Source organism: Bos javanicus, chromosome 13 (genome assembly GCF_032452875.1).
Source record: "Bos javanicus breed banteng chromosome 13, ARS-OSU_banteng_1.0, whole genome shotgun sequence".
NCBI lineage: Eukaryota > Metazoa > Chordata > Mammalia > Artiodactyla > Bovidae > Bos > Bos javanicus.
The window spans coordinates 80,284,302-80,312,167 of NC_083880.1; the positions used below are offsets into that span (position 1 = coordinate 80,284,302).

Sequence of the window (27,866 nt, forward strand, 5' to 3'; positions counted from 1 at the left end):
ACAAGAAAAAAACCTTGATGTAAGAATTTAAAAATTTTTTAATTAACCTTTTTTTGTTGTTGTTTTTCCTTTTTGCAAATATACTGAAACTTTTACTCACAAATTTGATTTAAAAAAGCCTCATGTAAAATATAGTTGAGGAGCAAAGAGGTTTTAAGATCACTGGCTTTGAACTCAGCAGACCTGTGTTCTAGTGTTGGTTCCACAGCTTTGTTTCACGGATGTGAAAAAACTGAAATTACTTGTGTGGTTTCGGGTAAGTTACTACACCTCTCTAACTTCTAGTTTCTTCATTTGTAAAACTGTAATAATGTTGTAATCACCTCACCATGAGTGAATGAATGAATTGAAGGAATGATATTTTGAGTTGTGTTTTGCCTTTCAGAGAGTAAAGGTCATTTGGGAAAAGGTATCTATTAATACTTCAAAGAGGGTGACTGGGAAGCAAAGATACATGCGTCTAGGGCTATAAACATTCTGCCTGCAAAAGCTCTTACAAACTCTGCAGTTCGTCTCCAAGCGCAATAGTGGTTAGGATATAGAAAAATCTGTTGTTAAAACAGATCCAAAATTATGCTGGCTTAACCGAAGCAGTCACTGGCCTGTCTCTCATGGAACGTTCCAGGAGGTCATCCAAGGTTGTTATGGCAACTGAACAGTATCAGGGATGTGCCTCTTTTTAGCTTATTACTGCCACTTCGGGGCTTTCCTGGTGGCTCAGCAGCAAAGAATCCGCCTGCCAATGCAGGAGATACAGGTTCAGTCCCTGGGTGGGGAAGATCCCTGGAGTCGGAAATGGCAACCTACTGCAATATTATTGCCTAGAAAATTCCATGGACAGAGGAGCTTGGGAGCTACAGTCCACTGGGTCTCACAGTATTGGACACGACTGAGCACACACACACACACACACACACACACACACACACACACTCTCTCTCATCACATCTAGGGAGCAGCCCGTGTCCACATAGTACAAATCTCATCCTCATGACCATACTGCCTTCAGAAGACAGGAAGGGAGAGAAAGGAGGGTACCTGCCTTTCCTGTTAAGGGCGCCGCACAGAATTCAGAAATTTACATTCTGCTCATGTCTCGTTGGCCAGACCCCAGTTACATGATTAAGCTGAGATTCAAGGGAGCCTGGGAACGTAGTCTTGCTGAGTGACCTCGTGCCCAGCAGAAACTGCTGTCACTGCCGAAGCAGAGAGTAAAGATAGGGGACACCCAGTTCTGCCACATCTATTATCCTGTATTAGAAGGAAGTAACATACATTCATTAGCTCCAAAATCTGTTCTTAGTTCTGGGTTTCAGCCATTCCCTGGGCAGCCAAGTGGGCCCACTTCCATCTGGCTTGTGCTGAGAATCCTCTTCCCTTTGCAAAGAGTGTTTCATGCATGTGAAGCTGAGAAAGCCAGGGCCGTTGGCCTCTCCTGGGTGCGCGCGCGTGTGCGTCCAAAGTCCTTCTTCAGTGGAAGGCTACCTCTTTGCAAAGCACAGGCCCACTTCTACTTTATATTAGTTTCTGCCTTATTTCATAATTTTTTAAAGAAAATTCTCCTCTCATGCAGGAAAATCTAATTATGCAGTGACAGCAGTTGGCTGACTCGGGCACAACACAACATGTCAATTTTCAGTTGCTTACACGGTCTCACAGAAACTGTTAGAAATTGTTTTGAAATCTGGCATACATTTCAGTCATGTTAATTCCCACAACTGTGCCAAACTTGATGAAATTTGGCTCCTTCGTGCTCCAGGGAAGGTGGGGGATTGGGAAAGGCGTGCTTTTTTTTCCTTCCTGGCAGTGACATCATCTCCTCATCCTCCCTGTATGACGAACAGTGTCCTCAAACAAGCCAAGTAATGTGACTTTATATTTACAAGACTGTGGGACAGAATGACGGCAGGAGACTGGAGCTGTGCTGTAAAACGACGGAGGAAATACAGATGGCATCGTGGCTTTTTTTTTTTTTCCCTTCCAACAGATTTGTGCCAGATGTGTGAATATTGATAATTTCTCTAGGGCTCAACTCAAGGCACAATATAGATTTCTGTTTGATGAGGGAAAGAGAGAGTGAGGACCCATCCTAGCGATGGTATTTACAGGAAATGTTTTGCCTCTTCTTCCGAATCTGTCGAGGCAGAACCAGAAATCCTGTTTCCCAAACGAGCCTCTGAGTCACCCTTTGTTCTGGACCCAGTTTTTATCTCCCCACTAATTGACAGACTGGAAAACCCATCTGTGAAAACATGTGGCAGAATTCAAAAACCGGCTGAATCTGCCTTTGTGTATCAGTTGAGAGCCTGTGTGGCAGCAAAATCTCAGACAAACATCTTAGGTATCCATTTTATCACAACATCTTCCCCTTCTAAACTTAGAAATAAAACATTTTAATTAAACAATAATTTTCAGCATTTTAAGTGAAACTATGGAAGGAAAACAAACATTTCCAAAGCTTCTCTGGTTTCTTTTTTACAATTACTCTTTCTATTATTTTACTGTGCCTGACCTATTTTAAACTACGACTCTGAGAGCCATAACGTTTCAATAAATTTCAATTCCTTAGTCCAACGTTGTTTTTTTTTTTTTCCAATATCAGAATTATCAAAAAGATATAAGGAGAAAACAGGAATATTTATCATTCCTGGAAAGATTCAACTTTGATCAAATAAGTACACAAGTTGATTTCAAAATCAGAATAAGAATTTTTTTTTTTTATACCTTGGTTCTTCTGTGAAGCCATAGCTTATTTGCTACCGTTGGCATCTGAGTCTGTCTTTGAGCTTCCTGGCGGCCACAGTGAAGATGGAGACACGGCCACTTACATACTTTCTGTTAATCAGAAAGAAGCTACTACCTCTGTTCCTTAGGGATAAAAATCTATTTCTAACATGGGGCTTTGCGTCTGGTTCTCAGCTGAGGGTAATATTCCCCCTCAGGGATGTTGGCAACGTCTAAAGACATGTTTGGTTGTCACCGCCCGGGAAGGTGCTATTGGCATCTGGTGATTGGGGCCAGGAGCGCTGTGAGATGCCCTACAGCGTCCAAGATGACCCCCTCCAACAAAGAATTATCTGGCCCCAAAGGTCAATAAGCCAAGCTTGAGAAACCCTGGGCTATAAAATCTATTAATTAGGATGCCCCTAACATTCTCTATAAGAGCCCCAAAACACATGGAATTGGAACAAGGCAAATTAAAGTTTAAATCCATGTTTCTCCACTTACCAGCTATGTAAATTTTGACACATTAGTTAACTTCCTTAAATCTCCTGTCTTGGAAATAATTATATAAATCCTACAGGGTTGTTACAAGGATTAGCAGAAATAATGTTTATGGAACATCTAGCACAAGACTTGACACATTGTAAAAACTCAGTTGAACGTTGGGGCTTCCAGGGTGGCGCTAGCGGTAAGGAGTCTGCCTGCCAGCGCAGGAGGCATCAGAGACGCCGTCTTGATCCCTGGGCTGGGAAGATCCCCTGGAGGGGAAATGGCAACCCACTCCAGTATTCTTGCCTGGAGAATCGCATGGACAGAGGAGCCTGGCAGCCTACAGTCCATGGGGCCACAAAGAGCTGGACATGACTGGAGCGACTTAACAAAGATATCAAACAATGAATGTTAGCCTTTAACACAGTCCCACAGGTCAGAGAGAGGTACCAGGAGAGTGTTATTCCTGATGGTAGTGCTCTGGGGTATGGCTGTGGGGTGAAGCTTTATTGTGAGCTGCTGAACCTGTGAGTAGACTAGAAAAAGCCTAGAAATGTGGATGAAATGTGTATAATGACCTACCATAAAAACCACCAAGTGACAGGGTGAGGCCGAAACCCCTGCAGGAGTTCACAGAGCAGTGACTGGCGGTTGTTGGCTGAGGAGAGCTGCACCAAATCCTCTAAAGTTAATCAGGCAAGCAGGTGGTGGGACACGTATTAAAAACGTATCTGCTTGGTGCCTTTGCCAGGCGGCAAGGTGTTCCACAGGCTTGGTAGAGCCACGCTCTAATACAGACAAGACAGCCGAGCACATCCCACCTCTTGCAAATATTTTCGGAGGCCACTGTTGGAGAATGTAGGAGATACTCTTGTGAAAACAGCAGCAACAACAAAAGAACCTGTAATTCCACACGAAGAACAACAGCAGCAGAAGGAACCAGGAGTTCCGTTACTATTTTAACTTATATAATAGGTTTAAAAAAAAATGCGTTTATTTTTGATAGAAGGATAACTGCTTTACAGTACTGCACTGGTTTCTACCAAAATCAGTGTGAATCAGCCATACGTTTACCTGTGTCCCCTCCCTCCCCCCGCAACCCCCTAGGTTGTCACTGAGCCTGAGTTTGAGTTCCCCGAGTCGCACGGGAAATCCGCATTGGCTGTGTGTTCCGCACACGGGGATGGATGTCTCCGTGTGACTGTCGCCATTCCTCCCGCCCTCTCCGTCTTCCCCGCCCCCTCCAGCCGTGTCCTTAAGTCTCAGTGTCCGCGTCTCCATGGCTGCTCTGCACAAAGGTTCGCCACTACACTCTTTCTAGGTTCCATACATATGCGTGAAAATACGATATCTGTTTTTCTCTGTCTGACTTACTTCACTCTGTATAATAGGCTCCAGGTTCATCCACCTCATTAGGACTGACTCAGATGCCTTTCTTTATATGACTGAGCAATATTCCTATGTATGTATGTATGTCTCAAAGCTTCTTTATCCATTCATCTGTCAATGGACATCTAGGTCGCTTCCATGTCCTAGCTGCAGTGAACATTGGGTTACAGGTGTTGTTTTCAATTTTGGTTTCCTCAGGGTATGTGCCTGTTAGTGGGACTGCTGGGTCATATGGTGAATTTAGTCCCAGTTGTTTAAGGAGTCTCCTACTATTCTCCATAGTGGTTGTATCAATTTGCATTCCCATCAACAGGGCAAGAGGGTTCCCTTTCCTCCACGCCCTCACCAGCGTTCAGTTTGTAGATTTTTGGCTGATGGTCATTCTGACCGGTGTGAGTTGATACCTCATTGTAGTTCTGATGTGCATGTCTCTAATAACGAGTGGTGTTGAGCATCTCTTCATGTGTTTGCTGGCCACCTGTATGTCTTCTTTGGAGAAATGTCTGTTTAGCTCTATTGCCCATTTTTTGATTGGATTGTTTGTTTTTCTGGTATTGATTTGTGTGAGCTTCCTGTATATTTTTGAGATTAATCCTCTGTCAGTTGTTTCACTTGCTATTATTTCTCCCATTCTGAGGGTTGTCTTTTCACCTTGTTTATGGTTTCCTTTGCTGTGCAAAAGCTTTTCAGTTTAATTAGAGCCCACTTGTTTACTTTTGTATTTATTTCCATTCCTCTAAGACGAGGGACACAGAGGATCTTGCTTTGGTTTATGTCATAGAGTGTTCTGCCTCTGTTTTCTTCTAGGAGTTCTATAGTTTCTGGTCTCACATTTAGCTCTTTAATCCACTTTGAGTTTATCTTTGTGTAGGTGTTAGGAAGTGTTCTGATTTCACTCTTTTACATGTAGCCGTCCAGTTTTTCCAGCACCATTTGTTGAAGAGACTATCTGCCCCATTGTATATTCTTGCCTCCCTTGTCAGGTGTAAGGTATCCACAGGTGTGCGGGTTTATCTCTGGGCTTTCTATCTTGTTCCACTTGTGTGTATTCTGTTTTTGTGCCAGCACCAGGCTGTCCTGAGGATCATAGCTCTGCCGTGTAGTCTGAAGTCAGGATGTTGATTCCTCCATCTCCATTCTTCTTTCTCAAGATTGCTTTGGCTACTGGGGCTTTTTTTGTGTTTCCATATGAATTGTGATTTTTTTTTTTGTTCTAGTTTTGTGAAAAATGTCATTGGTAATTGAATAGGGATTGAAGTGAACCTGTAGATTATATTTGGTAGTATAGTCATTTTCCGGAAAAGGCAATGGCACCCCACTCCAGTACTCTTGTCTGGAAAATCCCATGGATGGAGGAACCTGGTGGGCTGCAGTCCATGGGATCACTAGGAGTCGGACACGACTGAGCGACCTCACTTTCACTTTTCACTTTCATGCATTGGAGAAGGAAATGGCAACCCACTCCAGTGTTCTTGCCTGGAGAATCCCAGGGACGGGGAGCCTGGTGGGCTGCCGTCTATGGGGTCACACAGGGTCGGACACGACTGAAGTGACTGAGCAAAAGCAAATAGTCATTTTCACAATATTGATTCTTCCAACCCAGGAACGTGGAATATCTCTTTGTGTATGTTGCCTTTGATTTCTTTCATCAGTGCCCTATCGTTTTCTCTATACAGCTCTTTTATCTCCTAGGCATTTTATTCTTTTTGTTGCAATGGTAAATGGGATTGATTCCTTGATTTCTCTTTCTGATATTTCATTGTTAGTGTATAGGAATGCACGTGACTTCTCTGTATTGATTTTGTATCCTGTGACTTTGCTAAATTCCCTGATTAGCTCTAGTGATTTTCTGATGGTATCTTTAGGGTTTTCTGTATATAGTATCACATCCTCTGCAAACAGGGAGAGTTTTACCTCTTCTTTTCCAATCTGGATTCCTTTTATTTCTTCTTATTCTCTGATTGCCTTAGCTACCACTTCCAAAACTATATTGAATAGCTGTGCTGAGACGGGGCACGCTTGTCTTGTTCCTGATCTTAGAGGGAATACTTTAGGTTTTTTACCACTGAAAATATTGTTTGCTGTGGGTTTATCATATAAGTTCTTTATTATGTTGATGTAGGTTCCTCCTATGCCCATTTTTTGAAGAGTTTTTTTTTTTTTATTATCATAAATGGGTGTTTAATTTTGTTTAAAGCTTTGTATGCATCTACTGAGATTATCATATGGTTTTTATCTTTCTACTTATTATGGTGTATCACATTGATTGATTTGTGTATTTTGAAGAATCCTTGCATCCCTGGGTGTTTTTTTTTTTTTTGTTATTATTATTATTAACTGCAGTATGGCTAGCTGCTGAAATCAATTTAAAAACTTCCATAGCTGAAGGCAGTACAAGTGCATTTCACACATGCAGCAGACCAGTCTTAGCGTCCATGGTCAGCATGTGGATCACTTTATTCCTGAAAGTGGGTTGATATCCGTGGCTCCTTCTAGCTTATAGCTCCATCATTCACAGCCTCAGATCCCTCAGTGCTAGCTAGAGAAAAAGACAACAGAGGAGACATATGGGCTCCATAAACCACTCTCTGGACGTGACTCAGGTCATATCTGCTCACATTTCACCGGCCAGAACCTGTCGTCTGGCCATTTCTTGATGCAAGGCTTGGAGGCAGAGCCCTGGCTGCCCAGATAGCACCGTGTAGTGGAGGAGAGCAGAGCTCAGGGGACAGGGTGTCCTCCCCCACCGTAGGTACTAGTGCAGTTTTGTTAATTAACTTCTGCTTGGAAAAGCATTTCCATTTCGAAAGCAAGGATAAAATACCCATGTCTAGAAACCATCTGTAAGATTCAGTTCAGCCCTTCTCTTTTCAGCAGTAGGAAAAATGTAAAAAGTGGACATGTGACAAGTTTGATAGACTGGTAAAACTCTAAAAAGGCCATTATTCAAATATTTATGGATCCTTTTAGCTAATGGATTCAAATTTATAATGCTGCACTTGTCAACAAGATAATTTTGCAAAAACATTAAAGGCTGAGCGGTTCCGTCCCTTCTAACCCTGAGGCCTCTCTTCTCGCAGCAAATGAGCAGCTGCTCTCAGTGAAAATGGAGCACCCGCGCTCACCGTGTACTTCTGAGGCCCCTGCTCCACGCGTGGCGGCCTCTATTCTGCGCGTCAGGGAGGAGGCTGGCATGCTATGAGACGCCCAGGGCCGGACTAAGGCGTCCATTTATCCAAAGAAGAAAGAAAAGCAATGTGGTGTGGCCGTGGGCGCCTTGGACAATAGGTGGATTATTATAATAAAAATTGAACGTAAATCACTATAAAAAAGGCACTAATTCTCATCCAACGTGTCATCTAAGTTCATAGCAATAAATATCTGATAGAATTTTTGGTGTTACTATACTAACAAATAGACTAGATCATGGGTAGTGGGCATGAAGTGACAAATAGGAGAGTTAAATAGCATTTGTGGAAAAACAGATCTTGTAGAGAGGTTTGTATGTTAGTACCCATGTTTGCAAATCTTTTGTATTGGTCGATTGATTGTTGGCTGCACCAACGCTTTGTTGCTGCATGCAGGCTTTCTCTGGTTGTGACGCATAAGCTTCTCGTCGCTGTGACTTCTCTTGTGGAGCATGGGCTCTAGAGCACGTGGGCTGCAGCAGCTGCAGCTCCAGGGTGCGAAAGCCCAGCCTCAGTAGTTTTGGCGCCTGGACTGAGTGGCCCGTAACATGTTGCATCTTCCCAGACCAGGGATTGAACCCGTGTCCTCTGCATTGGCAGACATATTCTTCGTCACTGGACCACCAGGGAAATTCAGGGAATGTTTTATATTTGGCTTTAAAATGTTTTGTGTCAATAGAATTAAAGTCTCAGTGAGTGTGATATTTTGAGATGCCAGATTGAAAAGGGAAGAGATTCTACAGTTGTGATACTCTGATAATCAACAGCCACAGGGAGAAATCGAGGGAGCTTGCAAAGAGTGTGTTCAGAGAATGCAGAATAGAACTGTGCGTGTTTGTGCCTTGGGAAGAGTGGAAGAGCCTCACAGGGGTCCAGGAAAGACTTTAATTCTGAAATTTTCTTGTCTGGTGGGGGGAATGAGGCTTCACTTCCGTATGGTGGTAAGGAGCTAGAAATATGCTTCTTGTACAAAGGCAAAGGTCAACAATTAGTAAAAGCAGAATTCAAGGAACTCCCCCCATCTTTCAACGTCACCTTAAGGAAACTTATTAGTTATCCAATGTCATAGATGGCTAAAACTAAACACGAGAAATCTGTATCCCAAACCTGCTTCACGAATGGATGTGGAGTCCACTCACAGTTGGATAAGACCCCCTCATGAGAGATCAACACACAAAAACTGACAAAATGAATCCCCTCATAACCACTGATAATGGAACTATCTGCAAAGATTTACAGCAATATGTTAAAATATTCAAAGCAGTGAAGCCACATGTAGAATTTGTAATCAAAGTTTTTGAAAAACAATTGAGCTTAGCTGAAATAACTAACAGAAATTCCAGAAATTATACAAGACTATAGAGAGTCATTGTGTAAGTTATCTAAGGCTGTGGAATAAATGACTTCAAAAATAAACATTGATTGTCTCGTGGTTTTCTGGTCAGGACTTTGCTAGCAGCTTAGCTGAGAGGTTCCAGCTCCTGGCCCCTCGTGAAGTTCAGTCAGGATGTGGGTGGGCTGCGTCTTGGAAGGGGCTCCTTCTTCATGGGGTCGCTCTCATGGCTGGCGAGTTGGTTCTGGTTGTGAGAGGCCTCAGGTCCTCCTCTGTGGGCCTTTCCATGGGCTGCTTGAGTGCCTCAGAGCATGGCAGCCTGCTTCTGTCAGAGCGACAGCCTGAGAGACAACACGGAGGCGGCAGCGGCCTAGCTTCCCGAGGCACTCACACTCCGTCACTTCCTCCACTTCCTGTCGGCTGCGAGAGAAGCGCAAAGTGTGGGCTTCATTCAGGATGGGGAGACGTGGGCTCCATCTTCTGAGGTAAGAAAGATTGAAGGATTTGTGCCAACATCCGCTGGATCATCGAAAAGGCAAGAGAGTTCCAGAAAAACATCTATTTCTGCTTTATTGACTATGCCAAAGCCTTTGACTGTGTGGATCACAACAAACTGTGGAAAATTCTTCAAGATATGGGAATACCAGACCACCTGACCTGCCTCTTGAGAAACCTATATGCAGGTCAGGAAGCAACAGTTCAAACTGGACATGGAACCACAGACTGGTTCCAAACAGGAAAAAGAGTACGTAAAGGCTGTATATTGTCACCCTGCTTATTTAACTTCTATGCAGAGTACATCATGAGAAACCCTGGGCTGGAAGAAGCACAAGCTGGAATCAAGATTGCCGGGAGAAAAATCAGTAACCTCAGATATGCAGATGACACCACCCTTATGGCAGAAAGTGAAGAGGAACTAAAAAGCCTCTTGATGAAAGTGAAAGTGGAGAGTGAAAAAGTTGGCTTAAAGCTCAGCATTCAGAAAATGAAGATCATGGCATCCGGTCCCATCACTTCATGGAAAATAGATGGGGAAACAGTGGAAACAATGTCAGACTTTATATTTTTGGGCTCCAAAATCACTGCAGATGGTGACTGCAGCCATGAAATTAAAAGACGCTTACTCCTTGGAAGAAAAGTTATGACCAACCTAGATAGCATATTCAAAAGCAGAGACATTACTTTGCCAACAAAGGTCCATCTAGTCAAGGCTATGGTTTTTCCTGTGGTCATGTAAGGATGTGAAAGTTGGACTGTCAAGAAAGCTGAGCGCCGAAGAATTGATGCTTTTGAACTGTGGTGTTGGAGAAGACTCTTGAGAGTCCCTTGGACTGCAAGGAGATCCAACCAGTCCATTCTGAAGGAGATCAGCCCTGGGATTTCTTTGGAAGGAATGATGCTGAAGCTGAAACTCCAGTAGTTTGGCCACCTCATGCGAAGAGTTGACTCATTGGAAAAGGCTCTGATGCTGGGAGGGATTGAGGGCTGGAGGAGAAGGGGACGACAGAGGATGAGATGGCTGGATGGCATCACTGACTCAATGGACGTGAGTCTGAGTGAATTCCGGGAGTTGGTGATGGACAGGGAGACCTGGTGTGCTGCGATTCATGGGGTCACAAAGAGTCGGACACGACTGAGCGACTGAACTGAACTGACTGAACTGATACATTTAGAAAGACTGCTCCTATTGAAACATAGAGATGTTTGTTTGTTATTACAGAGGTTATCTCCTGGTGAAAGATGACAGGTGATTTTTTTTTTTTACTCTTTTCTGTTTCTTCCAAAATTTGAACAATAAAAATAATTAATGTATATTAATATTTTTAGAATTTAAAAATACTTATTCTACAATAAAAATATTTTAACTTTATAATGAAATATAATAAAATATGTATTTTACTATATTAAACTACATGTTACTTATGTACTTTATATTATACGTAATATGTACTTTAATGTATAATTATATATTTCATTTAATTATATATATTATACTATATTATATATGGGCTTCCCTGGTAGAACACCTGGTAAAGAATCCGCCTGCAATGCTGGAGACCCCGGTTTGGTTCCTGGGTTGGGAAGATCCCCCAGAGAAGGGAATGGCTACCCACTCCAGTATTCCGGCCTGGAGAATTCCACAGACTGTATAGTCCATGGGGTAGCAAAGAGTCGGACACGACTGAGAAACTTTCACATATGTAGTTATATAAATTGCATTTATATATAAAATTATATAACATGACATATATGAGGTGTGACATAATGATAAATAATAAATATACACATATATTAGGGGCAGAATTATTAGTATTTGGGAGTACTTTACGTCAGAAAATGTTCTTAGTGCTTTAAGATACTAATTAATTTACTTATCACTACAATAACTCTGTGAAGTAGGTACTATTTTTATCCCTATTTTTGAAGGTGAAAATAAAGCACAATTGGTAAATATGTCTGGGAAGGAACTACAGTTCTTTTCACGTCTTGAGTTCTGTGCATAAAACTTTTGCCATGTGGTGAGGTTTATAAAGCCTCTCACAAAACTCAACGCAGTGCCCAGCACTCATGATGTCATCTGATCCTGCTTTCTGTTTTTTTAAGGCTGCCTCCTGTCTTTTCCTTTGTGGAATAATGAAGTGTTCAGATGTGCAGTGGGGATGGTAGTGATTACCATCAACCCAATGTGAAGAAGTCCTAGAATCGCCCCAAAGGTAATTGAGAAAGTTTTACCGTGTTTATAAAGGCTCCCTGACCAGGTCTAGTCTTTCAGAGGTTAAACATATTGAAATTCACAAAAGGATTTATAATCATTTATTCCTCTAAACTGACAGAATAATTAAAAAACAACAACGCTGTGTTAGATAGGAATCCCCTTTTCCTCTTGTCATGTCAACTAGTAAATGAAACATCCTTGATTTTCCTGTTCTCTGAGTGTCATACCAATGCCACTTGATTGGCATCTAATCCTCAGGAAGAGATAGATAATTTATTCATTTGACACCCACTTCCTGATGCTCTAGCACGTGCCTGGTGCCGTGCTAGGCACTGGATGATTCAGTCGTGGTCCCTTCCCTCATGGAGCTTATAATGGTCAGACAAAACATTGATAGAGATTATTAACCAAGCAGAATAAGGGTGAATAAGACGAACAGCCCTCAGCTATTCAGGCAATCCAGAACACATCAGATACGCTGTGTCGGAGGCTGATAGCGTGTTGTTTGACTTGTGCTCAAGCTGCAGAATACAAGATTAGAATTCTGCCCTGTTTTTATGCTCTTTTCTTTGTGTTTTAATTATCATACCCTCTTTGCACTTCTTTCTTGATGATTAGGAAACATTTTTATCGGTATGTGAAAATCTTATATTTTAATGTTAAGAGAATTCATATGATACATATTATAATCTAAACTGTGCAAAAAAAAGCACACCAAAATATTTAATTGTTATATTGAGGTGACAGTACTTGTCATGATGGTTCAGTTTTCTTCCTCATAGTTCTGTTTAGTTGCCAGGTCATGTCTGACTCTTGCAGTCCCATGGACTCTAGCCCACCAGGCTCCTCTGTCCATGGGATTCTCCAGGCAAGAACACTGGAGGGGGTAGGCTTTCCCTTCTCCAGGGGATCTTCCCAAACCAGGGGTTGAACCCAGCTCTCCTGCACTGCAGGCGTTCTCTTTACCAACTGAGCTACCAAGGAAGCCCTTTCTTCCCCATGGTTCTCTGTATTAAAAAAATTTTTATTTTAAAGGAGGCCTATATACTTGCCATACTTTTTAGTAAAGTGTGTTGTTGGGTAGATTCCAGGTATCACACTGTAGTTTTTGTCTCTTTCGATAAAAGGATTTTGGTTGGAAAACGCCTGTGGTGGAATGATTTCCTACAGTCGTGTGTGATTCCAAGGCAGACAGTAGGGCGAATCGATGGCACATAGAACACTGCACTGAATTAAAATATGAATATGAAACAGAAGTTGGGCCAACGCAAAGGTGATTGCAAAGAGGCGAGAGAGGATGATGGGATGCGAGAGGATGATGGGATGCGAGAGAAGCGGATTCCGTGTTTGACATATCGGAAGATCATGTGTGAGTTCAGAGAGTGGTCATGATATGGAGAGAAGTTTGGACAGGGAGCTTAATAAATAAGTAATGGCCACCGAGGGCTTCGACAGTTTCATATTTAAAGAGATATTTATGAACTATTGCAGGACTTGGAGCGGCTCTCTGCTCCTGTCTTCCCCTCTCATTACAGCCGAAGGGAAGAAATGAGGTCTAGAGAAAAATGCAGACATCCTCAGAACCACATCCGACCTGTTCATTAAAAGTGCATGTAAGAGTTAGCACAAGTTTATAAGAAAAAGTTCATTTTTTTATCTCTGCCTCCAGTTACTGCTTCAGAAAGGCGTCCCAAACGGGGCGCCGCTGAACGCCTTGTGTCCTCACACAGAGGGGTTTTGATTCGGAAGCCGTGTGAGGCATTTTGAAGAGGAGGGGACACATGCCCATGCCCCAAACCCGCCTCTGCGTCAGAACTTCAGAGCTGTTTGTGAAAGAGACGAAGTGTAAACGCAGAATGCTGCTGTTACCGTATTTGCATGTTTGCTTCACTTTGTTTATTTTTAAATTAAGCCTTGTTGGCAGCCACCCTGTGGGTTATTGCAGTGCGCAGTTATTCGCTTTTTCTGCATCCATGCGTTTTCTGAGACTTCCCAGAGTGCAATCTACAGACATACACGAGAAACTGGGATCGTGAATGCAGATGGCTATGTGTATGCACATTTGTGTGTGAAATGGAGTTCTATGTATATATAGCATAAATTTAAGAGTATAAATCTTAAAGTCAGAGAGAACTGACCTTAGTTTCCCTACCCTTAAAATCAAGCAGAGTTCCCCTCCACCCTGGATTGCTGTCAGGATTAAATGCCATAGGACATGTAAATAATTTGGGGTGTTACCTGGCACCTAGTAGGCATTCAACACGCAGTGTCTGTTAACACAGTTGACTTTATATAGACGTGTATCAATACAAACAGTTGCTAATAACCTTGAAAATTGTGGTAAGATCTGCATTTTAAGTGTACTCTCTCCATCTGCATTCTAATTCCAAAATGAGCAGACGGCGTATCAATATTTATATTGACATCCCCCTCCATTTTCTTCAACCCATTTTATAGGATGAGCGTTCTCACGCTCGTTTCCGTGACACACAGTTCACATTCCATGTTGGGGAAGGCAAGCAGAGTCCAGAAGGAAGGTGCCTCTTTCGCTCAGACCTGACAACCTTTCTCTGATCCCCTAAGCAGGGCAGAACTTGCCTAACACGGGTGCGCGAACATCCATCGGGCCCCCCGCCTGCTGCAGTGGATGCATTGCCGTCCCTCCTCTCGGGCATTCGAGGCGCTTGTATTTCATGATCAGTTATCAGCAGACAGGTGTCTTAGAAAAGTGCCTTGGCTTGAAATTGTCTGTTCCATCATCCCATCCATGGAAGAGTACACAAAAAGATTGTTGACGGGGCACACACGCGCTTCTCAAAGTAAATTAGGTTTTCTTTGAAAGGTGTTTTCAGTCTTTCCCATGACAGGTGTGACTCCCCAAAGACACAGAGTCCTCAGAGACAAGTGAGTTCATTCAGTGATAGATGTGGGTCACCCTCTGGGCGTCTGCTGGACCCCCTAGGCGTGAGATGTCCGAGAGTCCACGTGCAGCAGTGAGGCCTGTGAACTCAGGCCTGCCTGCCAGGTTGGCCTGTTAAGGATTAGGCGGAACTGCAGTGAGAAAATCAGGATGCTTTTCTTCCAATGGCAGCTTTTAAAAATTTTGTTCATTTAATTTATTTTTGACTGTGCTGGGTCTTCACTGCTATGCCAGCTTCTCTCCAGATGCGGTGTGCGTTCTTCTCGTTGCGGTGGCCTATTTTGCGAAGCGCAGGCTCTGGGTGCACGGGCTTCCGCAATCTCAGTTCCCGGGGTCCAGAGCACAAGCTCAGCCGTTGTGGCACACACACTCAGTTGCTCCGTGGCATGCGGGATCATCGTGAACTGTGTCTCCTGCACTGGCAGGCGGATTCTTCACCACTGGGCCACCAGCAAAGCCCCCCTAATGATAGTTTTAAAGGCAGATTGTTTTAGATCTACAGAATCTAAACATGTTAAATATGACTTGAACTCTTGGAGGGACTTCTAGGCCAAATCAACTCCCATCAGTAATCAGCTATAAGTTTTCAGTTCACTTCAGCCACTCAGTCGTGTCTGACTCTTTGCGACCTCATGGACTGCAGCACGCCAGGCTTCCCTGTCCATCACCGACTCCTGGAGTTTGCTCAAACTCATGTCCATCAACTCAGTGATGCCATCCAACCATCTCATCCTCTTCGAGGAAGTGAGTCAGCTCTTTGCATCAGGTGGCCAAAGTATTGGAGTTTCAGCTTCAGCATCAGTCCTTCCAGTGGATATTCAGGACTGATTTCCTTTAGGATGGACTGGTTGGATCTCCTTGTAGTCCAAGGGACTCTCAAGAATATGTTCCAACACCACAGTTCAAAGCGTCAATCCTTCGGCACTTAGCTTTCTTTATAGTCCAACTCTCACATCCATACATGACCACTGGAAAAAGCACAGCTTTGACTAGATGGACCTTTAGATAAGTTTTCAATCTACGTGCAGAATCAATTCAATATATGCAGTTATATGTAAAGGCTCACTATCAACATGAGAAGGTCTTAATAGGGGCAAAGATACCAGTAGAGGCCCCAGACAATCAATTTGTACAGGAACTAACTCCAACATTTATGTTAGGATTGTATACAAAAATTGTATTTGCTGTCTATGTGTGAATGAGTAAGAGAACCTGGGTTCAAATAATAACAATTTCTTGAACAAAAGGAAGAAAAAGAAGTTCTTAGAAGGAAGGCTTTGACCAACGACAGAGCCTGCAGAATTAGGCCATGTTTGAATAATTGAACAAAGAGATTTTACTATTAGTGGAGAGAAACGGATAAGACAGAGGTGGTGTCTAAGAGTAAGAGATTAATGTGTGTACAGAATGGGAGGGTGCATGTGCTGATCCCTAACTGCGTGTTACATGGTAGGGGCCCATGTTACAGTATTTAATACGGAAATAGCTGATCTCATCTGATGGTCATAAATCCCATCACCTGTGTGCAGAGCAGGAAATGAAACACAAGATCTAAGGCAGCTCAAGTTCACATCCTGAATGTACAGCTTCCTAGCTGCATTATCCTGGGCATTTTGTTAACCCTCACCTTCTGCTCATGAGAAGTGCCTGCACCCATAGACGTTAGGAGATTACATCAAGTAGCGCTTGTAAGGCGCGTAGCGTGGCTTGAAAGTACTTCTCAATGAGAGTTAGCGGGGATGAAATAACCACCAGTTTTACAGATGAGGAGGCTGAGGCTTGGGAGGTTGAGGAACTTGTTTAAGACTATACTCCATCCTAAAGGAGATCAACCCTGAATATCCACTGGAAGGACTGATGCGGAAGCAGAAACTCCAGTACTTTGGCCACCTGATGCAAACAGCTGACTCACTGGAGAAGACCCTGATGCTGGGAAAGATTGAAGGCAGCAGGAGAAGGGGACGGCAGAGGATGAGCTGGTTGGATGGCATCACCGACTCAAGGGACAAGAGTTTGAGCGAGCTCCAAGAGTTGGTGATGGACAGGGAAGCCTGGCGCGCTGCAGTCCACGGGGTCGCAAAGAGCCGGACACCACTGAGTGGCTGAACAATGACAACACACAGCTAATAAATGGCAGAGCCGGAACATGAACTCGGACCTGGGTCTCATCAAAGCCTATATGTGCAACCCTACATCATGAGGGGCTGATGGGAGAGACGGGAAGGGTGGTCAGTCCTCTGTGTTCATAACTCAGGGCAGGCCAGCCCGAATATAGATATACTCCATCAATCAGTGGGATAACGCACTGAGAACACACCAACCAGAGGGCAGTGAATTCTCCCAACTCCAGTCCTGAAACTTTAAAATCTAAGTTATCCTTCACTTCAGTTCAGTCGCTCAGTCGTGTCCGACTCTGCGACCCCATGAACTGCAGCACGCCAGGCCTCCCTGTCCGTCACCAACTCCCGAAATTCACTCAAACTCACATCCATTGAGTCAGTGATGCCATCTAGCCATCTCATCCTCTGTTGTCCCCTTCTCCTCCTGCCCCCAATCCCTCCCAGCATCAGAGTCTTTTCCAGTGAGTCAACTCTTCGCATGAGGTGGCCAAAGTACTGGAGTTTCAGCTTTAGCATCAGTCCTTCCAATGAACACCCAGGACTGGTCTCCTTTAGGATGGACTGGTTGGATCTCCTTGCAGTCCAAGGGACTCTCAAGAGTCTTCTCCAGAACCACAGTTCAAAAGCATCAATTCTTTGGTGCTCAGCCTTCTTCACAGTCCAACTCTCACATCCATACATGAACACTGGAAAAACCATAGCCTTGACTAGACAGATCTTTGTAGGTAAAGTAATATCTCTGCTTTTGAATATGCTATCTAGGTTGGTCATAACTTTCCTTCCAAGGAGTAAGCGTCTTTTAATTTCATGGCTGCAATCACCTCTGCAGTGATTTTGGAGCCCCCCAAAATAAACTCTGACACTGTTTCCACTGTTTCCCCATCTATTTGGGGAAGTGATGGGACCAGATGCCATGATCTTCGTTTTCTGAATGTTGAGCTTTAAGCTTTAAGAAAAAGCTTTAAGCTTTTTCACTCTCCTCTTTCACTTTCATCAAGAAGTTTTTGAGTTCCTCTTCACTTTCTGCCATAAGGGTGGTGTCATCTGCATATCTGAGGTTATTGATATTTCTCCCAGCAATCTTGATTCCAGCTTGTGCTTCTTGCAGCCCAGTGTTTCTCATGATGTACTCTGCATATAAGGTAGATAAACAGGGTGACAATATATAGCCTTGATGAACTCCTTTTCCTATTTGGAACCAGTCTGTTGTTCCAGATCCAGTTCTAACTGTTGCTTTCTGACCTGCATATAGGTTTCTCAGGAGGCAGGTCACGTGGTCTGGTATTCCCATCTCTTTCAGACTTTTCCACAGTTTATTGTGATCCACACAGTCAAAGGCTTTGGCATAGTCAATAAAGCAGAAATAGATGTTTTTCTGGAACTCTCTTGCTTTTTCCATGATCCAGCGGATGTTGGCAATTTGATCTCTGGTTCCTCTGCCTTTTCTAAAACCAGCTTGAACATCTGGAAGTTCACAGTTCACATATTGCTGAAGCCTGGCTTGGATAATTTTGAGCATTACTTTGCTAGCGTGTGAGATGAGTGCAATTGTGCGGTAGTTTGAGCATTCTTTGGCATTGCCTTTCTTTGGGATTGGAATGAAAACTGACCTTTTCCAGTCCTGTGGCAACTGCTGAGTTTTCCAAATTTGCTGGCATATTGAGTGCAGCACGTTCACAGCATCATCTTTCAGGATTTGAAATAGCTCCACTGGAATTCCATCACCTCCACTAGCTTTGTTCGTAGTGATGCTTCCTAAGGCCCACTTGACTTCACATTCCAGGATGTCTGACTCTAGGTCACTGATCACACCATGGTGATTATCTGGGTCGTGAAGATCTTTTTTGTACAGTTCTTCTGTGTATTCTTGCCACCTCTTCTTAATATCTTCTGCTTCTGTTAGATCCCTACCATTTCTGTGCTTTATCGAGTTCCCTTGGTATCTCTAATTTTCTTGAAGAGATATCTAGTGTTTCCCATTCTGTTGTTTTCCTCTATTTCTTTGCATTGATCGCTGAGGAAGGCTTTCTTATCTCTCCTTGCTATTCTTTGGAACTCTGCATTCAGATGTTTATATCTTTCCTTTTCTCCTTTACTAGTGGTCTTATAACAGATTCCTTTGTCTTTGACATCAGAGCCAGATTAACTTGCAAACTCTGAAACCCGCAACCGGTACAGTGAGATTCTGCAGCTTGAGAAACAAAAACAGCTAACCCTATTTTATTGGAAAGTTCCAGTTAATTACTTGAGACCCCATGAATACTCCTAAGTAGAAATTTTGGGTATCTGTTATGCCATCTTCACTGAGCCCCTACTCTACTTCTCATGACCACGTGGATTGTTCCTGAGTCCTGGAAGGAATAGTCATTTCACAGATTGACTTTGCTTCAAAAACCAGTTGGAGAGGAAAAATAATGGGTTAGAGAGGCTGGAACCCAACCTCAGGCCCCAGCTGCTGCTGTTCCTGGTGCTGCCACATGGTGTCACTGTTGAGAACAGGCCCCACCCACCCGCATGGCTCTGCCCACCGCTGCAGGGAGTCCTTGAGGCTGCTCGAATTTTAGCTTTGACCAGAGTGATGTTCTAACCTTAGAACCCCTCTTGCATTTCACTTCTGTGCTCAACAGGATGCGATAGCTTCAGGATGTGACATCTCCCTAGCCTTAGTCTCTAGCTGTGCCCTGGGCAGGTGTCTCCAGCAGACCTCAAGGGACTGATACTGGTTCTGGGTCCCCAGCCAGGATGCCCCTCTTTCTCAGCGAGCCCCCTTTGGTGGCCTGTAAAGAGGCCTTAAGAACACCTCAGAGAATCATAGGAAAAATTCAGGAAACTTTTCTTTGCACCAGACACCTTGTCCCCTACTTGCTGTCGCCGTTCCAGCTCAGATGATAGAGTAGCTCCTGGGCTTTCCTGGCATGGCTAAACAATGTCCCCCGCCCCCAGTAACTCTTCACAGAGTAAAGGAAATGTGCATCTCCCTCTGCGACTCCATAGACAGAGCTGCAGCATTTCAGGCCGGAAGAGAATGAAGGCATCGCCACACTGTCATTTCTCTAAAGATGAGCGACTGCTCATCTTTTCCAAAACAGAAGTCAGTGTCCAGAATATAACAAATAGGACTTAGTATCTGACACCTTTGAGCGTTGAAAGCAGAACCGCACAGGCGTAAGGAAGGGGGTTTGCTTGTCAAGTCTGTGTGACCCGAGTCACTGATAGCTTAACTGGGAAGGAATAGAAATGTTGTGACTCTTCCCCAAAGCCATCCACAGACGAGATTCACAACCCATCGCTGGTGAGGCATGCTTACCTTACAGTCCAGCGTGAAATGCTGAATCGGTTACTCAGATAATATTTTAGTGGCCTTTGTTTTCATGCTGCTTTTAATCTAGCTGCTAAATGAAGAAGAAAAAATCTCCTACAGCGTACCTGCACAGGGTGCCCTAGCCGAGAATCGAGGGAGAGTGTGAGAGAGAGATCAGGGAGGCCTCTCTGAGGATGAGGCATTGAGGCAGAAGGCAGAGGAGGGGCTGGATAGACCAGTGTTTCTCAGACAAGGGTGACTTTGTCTCCTAGGGTACCCCTGGCAATGTCTGGAGACATTTTTGATTGCTACAGGGGGCGACAGAGGAGGTTGCTACTGACTTGACATCTTATCTCAAAGCGCAGGGAGGCTCCTAAACATTGTCTGATGTACAAGATAGACCCCGCAGCAGACAGTTATCCATCCCCAATATCAATAGTGTTGTGATTCGATGCAGCTGAGAGCTGGGAGGTTCTCATGTAGACATGTGGCAAAAGTACTTTGTTTTAGCCAAGAAATCACCAGAGGAGAAAACCCTCAGAAGCAGCATAGTTTGTTCACACCGCTAATCCTGTGACTGAGCACATGTGTTGACATCTGGGAGGGTCTGGGATGGTTTTTCGAAACATGCCGAAGTCAAGTTGGGTGCAGAGCTACTCGGTCGCTTGGGCCATGAGGGTCGGGTGGTAAAGGAAAACTGCAAAGCTGCCCTGGTGGAAGCTGGGGGCTTGGTGGTAAAGCCAGAGAGGGCCACTGCCTCTTAAGTTCTGTGGGTCATGGCTGTGAGGAGCAGTAGGTAGGGTTGCTAAATATTCGAAGTCGTAAAGAAAAACCTGCCCCCTGAAATTTCATATCCTGGCAGATACTTTAATCACTTTTAGTGGTATACTGTCTAAGGAAAAAAAAACAAAAAACAAAAACAAACTGCAGGTGAAATTTTGGCCAACAGAGCTTAGATTTGCAATATCTGGGTCAGAGATACATGGAACTGGCTCATTTCCTCACCTGTAGAGCAGAGTCTGGACAGCAGGCTCTGCGTTCAGGTCCAGTGCCTCCTGCCACGGCGGTAGAGGCCGGGTCTCCCGGGTCCGCCTGGGTGATAGGTCGCTGATGGGCCGCAGTTCTAAGCTGGGGAGCAACTTTCCTTCCGCGTGCACACAGCTCACTGCATCTTTCTCTGCACCTTCTCAACCCAGTAGTCAATTCCCGATGCGCCATTGCCAAGGCTCACTTCAACAAGATGGAAGGAAAAGACAAAAATTCTCTCTTAATCCCGGTTGATATGTGACTTTGCTTAGCACTCTGAATATTATTAAGTGTTTGAATTTCTTCCTGTGTCTTTTTCACCGAGATGACTGTCTTTCTGCTTCGCTGACAGCCTCTGCAGGACCAAATTGACAGCTCTTTAAAGGCGTCTGACGAAAAGCAGCATTAATTAAGTCATTGCCGGACTGTAATTGTGTTAAGAAGTAAAAATCTAATATGAGAAAAGGTTAGTGAGTCCTCTCTTGTGTCAGATTCTCTACTGCCTATGAATATTAATGTTCTTAATGAAGACCATCTTCGCCTCATCAAGCCGTGTTCTGCATTCAGGTGCCAAAGCCCCGTGCCATTGATTTGTTTTTAAAGAACAAATATGTCAGGAGAGAGTGAGTGTCCTGTTTCCTATCAACATCAGGGAGGGTGCTTTTGTATTCCTGGAAGGAGTTTGCAGATTCTGTGTGCATGTACAAGCTCTTGCAAAGGGAGGCGGATACGCCGTGCAGGCAGTGTAAACCAGTTGCAGTAATTTAATACTAGTGCTGCATTTGATCGCATCACCTCCTTTTCTGCATGTGTGGGAAATAGTCATAGATTAGTGCGGTTGCAATCAGCAGTTTTCATGATAAAATAGAAGTTCTCTCCAGAAAAGAAGAGGTCTGTGGTTCGAGCCTTGAAATGAGCTCTGTGACCGGATCTGCTCCTTCTTGGCCGCTGGCCCTCCTCTGCTGATGGGGCAGATGATGGTGATGCTAATGAAGGATGCCTCTTAAATACGCTGGGGGCCCCGGGGAACTCAGCCACACAGAGGTGCCGCGTGCCTTCCTTCTCTCTCTGTGTCTCCATCTACCTTGATCTCTCTCGTTATTTACTCCCACCTCTGACTAAGATGAAACTCTCTTCTCCAGAATTCTTGGCCAACAAGTGGTTTTGTTGTTGTTCAGTTACCAAGTGATTTCCGACTCTTTGTGACCCCATGGACGGCAGCATGCCAGGCCTCCGTGTCCTTCACCATCTCCCGGAGTTTGCTCAAATTCATGTCTGATGAGAGAGTGCAACTCTTTATGTATTGTATGACTTGAATTTGTCTGTTCTTGAAAGTCCAGTGTATCCTGCTCCTGCGCATAAGGTCAACATTGTCAATATATTTGCTGATGAGATCCTGATTGTGAGTCAATAAATTGAACTGTGTGCCTCACTGATTAGGACCTGTTAACAGAACTGAGTTGGGCTAATAGTAATAGGGAAACCACAGAAGGGTGAGTCCATTTGCAAGGTGTGGCTTCCATGCACAAGTCCAAGCTGACGGTTTTCCTGTGATGGCCGAGGGCTTCAGGCTCCCTCCAACTTTCCGCTCACCATCCCTAGTGTGGTCTTTGTCTTCATGGGCCAAGATGGAGGGCAAAAGTCCTTCGATCGCATTCAGAGCGGTGTGTGGGTAGCTTCACATTTCCCAGGAAACGAGGGGGCTCAAATGTACTGCGATCACACAATTCACCTCTATTATTTTATTTAATTTTTGTATTACCATGTCATGTATCACTGCTATACAAACTATTTTACTTAACTTTTATGTCACTATGTCATGTGTCACTGTCTACCTTGGTTTCTATTGCTGTATGCAGATGATATCAAACTTTGTAGCTTAAAAGAACATGAATGAATTATCTCACAGTAACACGAGTCAAGAGTCAGGGAATGGGTTAGCCGGGTCCTCCGCCCAGCATTTCACCAGGCTGAGGTCAGCCGTTGGTAGAGGCTGTGGTGGTCACCCGGGCCCTCTTCTGAGCTCACTGGTCATTGGCACAGTCCGTTTCCTCGTTGCCGTGTGACTGGCGTGCCCCTTCTCTTGCTGGTTGTCAACCAGAAGCTGCTCTCGCCTCCTAGAGGCCTGTGTCTCCTTCCACGTGGCCCCCCTCACAGCGTGGCAGTCCACTTTCTTCCAGGCCAGCAGCCTCCTCTCTCTGAAGCTTCATCCTCTTTTAAAGGCTCTTCATTAAATCGGACCCACTCTGGCCAATCTCTATTTGATTAATTCCAAGTGAACGGATCGGTAGCCCATTGCAGAAGGGACATCCCATCATATTCCTGGGTTCTATCCACACTCAAGGCGAGGGCTGCACACAGAGGGTGTAGCCCCAGGGGCTGAGAATCCTGGGGGTCACTGTAGAGCCCTGCTGGCCACACGCCACCTCTTTACAAATGTGGAAATTGAGGCTTAGCGAGACTAAGGAACTTATCCAAGTTTGTAAGCAGAGTAGTCAAGGGTTGTGACTGTCTTTATGATGTCAGATCCCATGATTATTTTCCAGGTAAGGTTATACTGCTCACTGTCAGTATATGTAGAAGTTCTAACCACCCCTTGGATTTTGCACAATGTCCTTTAATCAAGTGTCTGTCAGATGTAAAATGTTCATCAGTTCATTCAAGAAGTGTTCAGTGAGGATCTTTTATTTGCTGAGCACCAGATGGGAGAGACTGTGACCTGAGGTCATGTAGAAAGATGGGTGAGAGGTACTGGATCTGTCTGGATCTAGAAAGCCAGGGTTTGAATTGAACTCTGTTGTATATTAAGTATATGACCCTCTGCAATTCACTTTTCTCAGTTTATTTGGTTTGTGAAATGGGTTTGCTAATAGTAGAACTTTGTTTAGAGAGATGTTGAGATGTATAGCTCGCAATCAACATTTGTCATTATTATGAAACATTTGTGTTCATATGGTCTGTTTTTGATTGCAAACTTATGGGAGTAAGGGGTGGGGTCTGGAAGCCTTTCTGTTTTACCATCAAGACTTCCATCAAACAACAAGACGTATCAAAAATTAACCCTCCTTACAGAGGATGCCGATGGCACCCCTCTGCCATGAGGCAGATCTCCCCGTCCTCACACACACGCTTGGGCATTTGGAATAGAGGGAAAATGGCACATTTACTCGTTCTCTGCAAACACGGTGCCGGCCGCTAAGCTGTTTCTGCAGCAGGGAGAGTCGAGTTGGCTCCAGACTCCTCCTCGGATGCCAGACCGTGGGAAGTGAGAGAGAATGTCAAAGCTGGCAGTTGACAAACAGTGAGATGGTTCCAAAATGAGAAGAATTGGCCTCAGCAACATCCTTCACAAATGTTTTTCTCAGTTTTTAATGAAGAAGGAGAAAGGGAAAAAAAAAAACTCCACAAATCCTACCAAGATATTCTGGAGCACTAGGGTCACAATTTGCAAACGTTTCAAGTCTAGGAATATACCAACTTCTGGTGGAGAAGAAAAAAATGTCTACATATGCGTCATACATGCAATTAAAGAATTCTCCTTCTAAATCAAAAAGAACAATAAGATTGGTGCGGAGTCTCCTCTGACACGCTCACTCAGTTCTCTTCCTGTCCCCTACAGAAGCCACCATTATGAGTGAAATATGGCTTTCTAATCATTTTTATCTTTAACTCAATTGTACCTGTGTTATTTTCCCTGAGAAAATGCATGCAGTTGTTTCATTCTTTATACCCAGAACGTATAGAATTGCTTGCAGTTCTTTTTACTTTTATATAAAAGTGCCACGTGTGCATGCTTTGCTACTTGCTTTTTTCCTTCGACTGCCTTTCTGAGGCCTCCCCATGTTGAAACATATTGATCTTGCTCATTCCTTTTGACCTGCTAAATATCCTACATTTCATTTCTCTATTCCCACGTTGATGGAGTAGATTGCTTCCAACTTCGCAGCATCGTAAACGGGGCTTCCATAAACATCTATTTGGAAAAACAAAGCCAGGGTCCTGCCTGTCACACTCCCCTTTGCTCACGTCATATCAGGGTATTGTCTCTTGAAGTTTTTCCATTTCTATTATTGTTTTATCTTCTCCCAAACTGACCAGTTGATAGCAGATTCATGCATTCCTTTAAATATTACACATGAACAGTATGTCAGGCTTGGAACTAGATCCTGGGGATATCATACCCAGTAAGCCAGGACCCCCAGCCCTCAAGCAGCTCAAGTAATAAATTCTATGAGACAGACAAGGGACTCTGATGGCACACGGAAGGGCATGTAACCCAGATAGTGGAGGTGAGTGTTAGAGGACGTTCCCTGGAAGAGGGTGATCAATTTGATTCAACCCTTAGGAAACATATTTGAAAAGACCAAGTCCTTCCTTTGAGTCTTAGCAAATGCAGTCTGTGGATGGTGATGTGAGCTGTATTTACCTTGGGCTGTGCTGGGCCTTGTTGGCGTATGGGCTTTCTCTAGCTCTGGTGAGCGGGGGCTACTCTCTAGCTGCGGTTCAGGCCTCTCCTGTTGCCGATCACGGGCTCTGGGTACGCGGGTTTCAGAAGCTGTGGCTCCTGGCTCCAGAGCACGGGCTCAATAGCTGTGGTGCACAGGCTTAGTTGCTCCGCGGCACGTGGGATCCTCCCAGGTCAGGGATCAAACCCTTTATGATTAAAAATCATTGTCAGTTTTCAGCTCCCAATTTTCTGTCCTAACCCTCGGGCCTCACTTTTCATCTCCAGGTTTTAAGACTGTAACCTATTACTCTTCACTAATTACTTCTACTGTCCATGGGGTTGCAAGGAATTGGACACAGCTGAGCAAACACACACACACACACACACACACACACAGGGAAAGAAATGTGGCAGAAACCCCATGTACACCAGCAAAGGCTAATGGGAAGCTGAGATGTCTCCTATGAGTCTGTAATGAGGTTCCCCAAATCCGCCACCTGACTGGGGTCAGAGGAGACCCCCAGGAGAGTCAGGACTTCACCACAGTCCACCAGTAACTGTCCATCCCTTTCCCCCAGGGGTGTCAGTGAGGCCAGTGGGGAGCTAGAACTCCGACTCCCCAGCAGTAATAGGGCGCCCTAGCTCCCCTTTCTGGGGTCAACAGAAGCTGAGAAGGGAACCTTGACTTTTGCTTGGAGGTAGGAGGAAAGTAGCTACCAGAGAGCATTGTCATGAGGTATCCTTGTGATGCTAGAAATGTTCCGTGGTTGACTCCATCAGTATCAGTATCTGAGTGGTAAAACTGTGCTATAGTTCCACAAGATGCTGCCATTAGGAGAATCTGGGCCAAGGGTACCTGAGATCCCTGTATGTTATTTTTTGCAGCTACACGTGAGTCTACAATTATCTCAATACATTATCATATGTAAAACAGGTAGCCGGTGGGAAGTTGCCGAATGCCGCAGGGAGCTCACAGCCGGTGCTCTGACAATCCGCAGGGCCAAGATGGGGGGGAGGGGGGAGGGGGCTTCAAGAGGGAGGGGAGTTCCGTATACCTGTGGCTGGTTCATGTGCATGTATGGCAGAGACCAATACAATACTGTAAAGCAATTATCCTCCAATTAAAAATAAGTAAATAATAAAAAAATAAATTCCCCCCAAAATTAAAAAATTAAATATGCTATTTTCTGGTCTTTAGTCATCATCTATTTTCACATCCATTTGTTTATTCACAAAGGCATTTAGCAAGAACTCAACCAGGTGCCAGGCAGGAGGACCCTAAAAGGGGTAGTTTCATTTTCTGCCCCCGAGGATTTATTTATCTCTACAGGAGAAACCCATATGTAGAGCAATAGTAAAGAGAAAATAAATCTTCCTCAAAATAAAAATGGATTATTTGGAGGCTCCATATTTTATCACCACAGTCAATTAGTAAGGATTAAATGGCCAAAAAATAAGGCTTTGTAAAATACAATAAGACTTTCATTAAGTTTCTACCCAGTATAACTCTAGGGATTTGCTCCAGTGACTAATAACCACCCACCAGTCATGGGGCAAAACCATCCATACGGCGGATAATTGGGACATATTTGTATCTTGTGTTTTTATTACTTAAAATCTCCATAAGCATCATCATCATTTTTCATCTTGAAGTTGTTTAAATAACACATTTTTCAAGGTTTTAGACTGTGCTGGCTTATTTTACAAGTCACCGCTTCTGTTTCTTCTTGTTCTGATCCAAACTGTTAAGATCATCCACTTTGCATCCTGGTCATCACCGTCTCCCGTCAATGCAGGGCCGCCCCTGTGGCTCCCACAGAACTGCAAACCCTCTCCAGGGACAGCAGTGGGAGATCAGCCTAAGGGAAGGGACTCTATGGAAAGCCGCTCCCGGGGAAAGTCCTCTTCCATCTCATCTTTGTCTTCTCTCCCTGTTGCCTCTGTAGCTTTCGCAGCTCATGGCAGTTCCTGCCTTGGAAACTTTGCATCCCTTCTCTCATGTGGGAACTATTTTTACAGTGGTTTTTGAGTCTGTGCGGTTGCCAGATTTAACGTAATGTAGACCAGTGTTGCCCAAATTCAGTTTTGCATGTTGGTGACAGTCTGTGGCAAAGTTTTTACAGATCTTCAACAAAATAAAGGAAATAAGAAAAACACAGCATACATTTTACCAGCCGGATGTATTCAGTGGAAAGGGCGGTCCTTGATAGAGA

General features: G+C 44.2%; 1 long non-coding RNA gene across 1 annotated transcript in view; it reads left to right on the forward strand.

Annotated features, from left to right (window-relative positions):
- The window catches only part of LOC133259912 (uncharacterized), a 349,591-nt gene that overhangs the window by 200,040 nt on the left and 121,685 nt on the right, over window positions 1-27,866 (forward strand). The window contains exon 2 of the long non-coding RNA XR_009740581.1: window positions 11,728-11,837. This is a non-coding gene — a long non-coding RNA (uncharacterized LOC133259912). The remainder of the gene's footprint in view (window positions 1-11,727; window positions 11,838-27,866) is intronic.